The following is a 2855-nucleotide window of genomic DNA, read 5'->3' as shown; positions in this document are numbered from 1 at the left end:
TTATTTGGATTTTATTTTGGTATGGTGTAAGGTATAGATTTCGTTTTATATGTTTTTCAGATGGCCATATTTTTGTCCAAATACCATTTATTAAACAGTCTATCTTTATCCTCAGTGATTTGAGATGCTACTTGATCAGATACCAACTTCCCAAAACTATTTGGATGTATTTCTAGATTTTCTGTTAAATTTAATCGATCTGTCTGTTCATGTTTCAGTGACACATTGTTTTATTGATTGAGGCTTTTAAATCTGTCTTCTTATCTAGGCGGTCTAGGAGCACCTTCCTATTACTCTTTATTTTCAAAGTTTTCCTGGCAGATATTCTTGCTTTTGATTTCTCTTGTTGATTATTTCCTATATATAAATTAGAATCACTTTATCTAGTTAAAAATAATTATTGGTCTTTTATAGGAATTGTATTAAATTCGTAAATTAATTTAGGGAGCATTGACATTATTCTGATATTAAATCTACTTATGCTACAATGTGATGTTTTTCTCCATGTTCTTTTGTGCCCTTTGGTAGTTCTTTGAACTTTTATTCATATAGATCTTGCACAATTCTTATAAAATTTTATTGCTAGATATTATATTATTTTTACATATTTGTTTATTTTCCCTATAAGTAATCTTGTACAAAATGTAACTTTCTTCCATTATATCTTTTAACTAATTGTTATTTAAATACATGACAGCTATTTTTAAAATTTGCTTATTGCTTGTTGCTGAATTCTCTTATTTATTTTTCATGTGTACTTATTTAGATGATTCCACCTGCTTTGGGCCTGATGCTTAAGTGAGAAATAAACTTCTGTTGGGTGAAGACACTGAGATTTTGGGCTGGTTGTTACTACAGCATTTCCTAGCTATCCTGACAGATACAAGTGATTGTTAAAAAAGATGCTTAACACACAAAAATATTAGGGAAAATTCTGTATGGGCAGTGGAATGGAAGCAGGAGTTCAAGAATAAAAAGAAACAATGAAATTTCATATTTTTAGAACTCATTCACATATTTTTAGAATGGAAAATAGAGAAATCAAATCACCATGGTTTCTATATTCTAACAGAGATGTTTTAAAGAGTGACATATAGTTTTATTTAAAACTGCCTACATTTACAGTGTGCCAGAACTCACATCCTTTGCAACTATTTTAGCTTGCAATAAAATCTTATAGATGCCAAGTATGCCAAGTAGAGTCTTTAAGAACTGTAAGGGTGTTCTCGAGATCAGGTTGTTCTCTATTTGGTGAGGGCAAGGTAGACTGCCTGGATTCTTTCTGTTGAATGCAGACCCAGAGGGTTGTCCTACTCTCTCTGGGCTGTAGCCAGATGACCCAATCCAGCCTGTATCACAGGACTCCTTCACCTCCCTCCAAGGCAGACTCTGAGTTCCGGCAGGGAACTTATGGGTCCTATTAATGATGCAGAGACAGTGAGAGGAGTTCTGAGTGTCAACAAAAGGTCACTGCCACCAATCCAATGCCAAAAGGAGTCCCTAATCTGTGGTAAGCAACTTCATTTAGGTGAATGGAGAAATACAGCCTCCAGGGGAAGCTGAAAGCACAGGTCCTCCCCTCCTCCAAAGAGAAAACTCACTAAACAAAGAGGAAGTGCCTGCCCTTTTCCCTGTTTGATCCATTTTTATGTAAATGAGGAATCCAAATTTGCACAGCTTGATTGGTCCTAATTGCATTGTCCTGACTAGTCAGAATCCCTAGTCCTGATTGTTTGCTATGGAGCTGCTCTGATTGGTTGGTGAAGATGCAAATGAGGATATAATTGCACACCTCTGATTGCACAGGGGTCCCAGCCTGATGGTCAAAATATGATCCCAGGAACTCCTTTATAAGATTGGGCTCAGAAGGCAGGAACTCAATGCAGGCGGCTTGGCAGCTCCCTTACGTGGCTTTTCCCTTATGCGCAGCATGCCTCAGAGGCCTCTGTAAACAATGGCTGCTAGTCACGCTGGGCGGCCTGTAGGGTCTCAGCTCTGGCTCTCCACATAAGAAAACAGGATATGGTGAGGCCAAAAAGGAACACCCACGGAGGCATAGATAGGGGAGTCATACCACTATAGTCTCACTGGAGGCAGTATAGTCTCTCTGGAGGCTGGATCCACGTGACCTGCAACCTTCTGTCCGCTTCTCTGTCAACCAACCAACCCCACTCGCTAGCTGCAATCCGCTCTTGCTAGCTCAGCCACTATCTTCTTGCTAGTCCTCATTTTTTTTGCTGGCGTAGCCACAGCAGTTATATTAGTGGCCAATGGCTCACTGGTTACAGCTGACGGCCAACTAGCCACAGTTGATGGCCATGTACTACCTGCTTCAGCACCTTTCCATGTGAGGCCAAGAGCCTGGAAACTGCACTCCTGGCTCTGTCCCCACATTGCTAGACTCTGACTGAATTTGTGCCCAGTTAACGATGAGGAGTCCCTTTTGGCAGATATCCTTTTTGGGATCAATATGAGAAAGCTAAAAGCCAGAAATCCTCCTTTAAGAGCACGAGTACTGAAGCCAGAAGTTAGTGTGTGATTTTGAAGAAGTTTGTGAATCTCTTTGTGCCTTAATTTCATTTGTAAAATGATTTACTATGAGTATTAAACGACTTGAATGCACAACATTGAAAACAGTGATGGGCAGAGTGAGCGCTGTGCCCATGCTGGTGGCCACTGTGCGGTACCCGTGCATTTGTTGGTGAGGCGTGCTCTTGGTGGGGTACTACTTACCCCACCCCCACTAGATCAGCCATAGCTGCAGGAGTGGAGCCTGGTGTTCTGCTGTCATCATTGAGCATCACAGCTAGGAGTGGGTCACGGCCACCATCACGCCCTTGAGGCTGCGTTTAAGG

Source organism: Rhinolophus hipposideros, assembly GCF_964194185.1.
Source record: "Rhinolophus hipposideros genome assembly, chromosome: 9".
Lineage (NCBI taxonomy): Eukaryota > Metazoa > Chordata > Mammalia > Chiroptera > Rhinolophidae > Rhinolophus > Rhinolophus hipposideros.
The sequence above is the reverse complement of the archived record's forward strand: the minus strand, read 5'-3'. Positions refer to the sequence as shown.